Consider the following 629-nt stretch of genomic DNA (forward strand, 5'->3'; position numbering starts at 1 on the left):
GTGTGTGTGTGTGCGTGCGTGCGAGAGAGAAGAGAGTGGGAGGGCAATTATGAATTCATAAATAGTAGGCCTACTATAAGAAATCGTACCACAATCGTTTTACTATATTTTGTACATGTACCATGGTTATGCCACGTTTTGGAACAAGTATGGCAGTATCGTAGTTTTTACATGATGTAAAATACCGAACTGTATCATGGTACATGATGTAGTGATGATGGTAGGCTACTTGTGGAAATACTATAGTACTGAAATCCATCATGATATTTACCATGGTACCACTATGGTACACAGAATACTTTGGTAATATAATATGTATAATAGGCTACCATGTCCAAATAAATAAATAAAATATGGCATAGCCTACTTTTGGACAAGTTTTTGTAAGTATTGTAGTTCTCTTACGAGAGTATCTCTCGTACTGCGTAATATCTTACGCTATGGGGAAAACCTCTTTTCCACGAGATATTGAAGCCAAAAATTATCCTTTAATTTTGATTAATGTAAAACGCTGTGCGGCAGCGTGCAGACATAGGCAAGACGGCTCGCGCGCCTATTGGCTGCCCTGCGGCAAAAGCAGCAAGCCTATCGAGAGAGGCCCTGCGTGACGTGACATCCAATGGAGGTGC

Source organism: Siphateles boraxobius, unplaced genomic scaffold (assembly GCF_051911475.1).
Source record: "Siphateles boraxobius isolate OS27281-9 unplaced genomic scaffold, OSU_SipBor_1 9, whole genome shotgun sequence".
In the NCBI taxonomy this organism is placed as follows: Eukaryota; Metazoa; Chordata; class Actinopteri; order Cypriniformes; family Leuciscidae; genus Siphateles; species Siphateles boraxobius.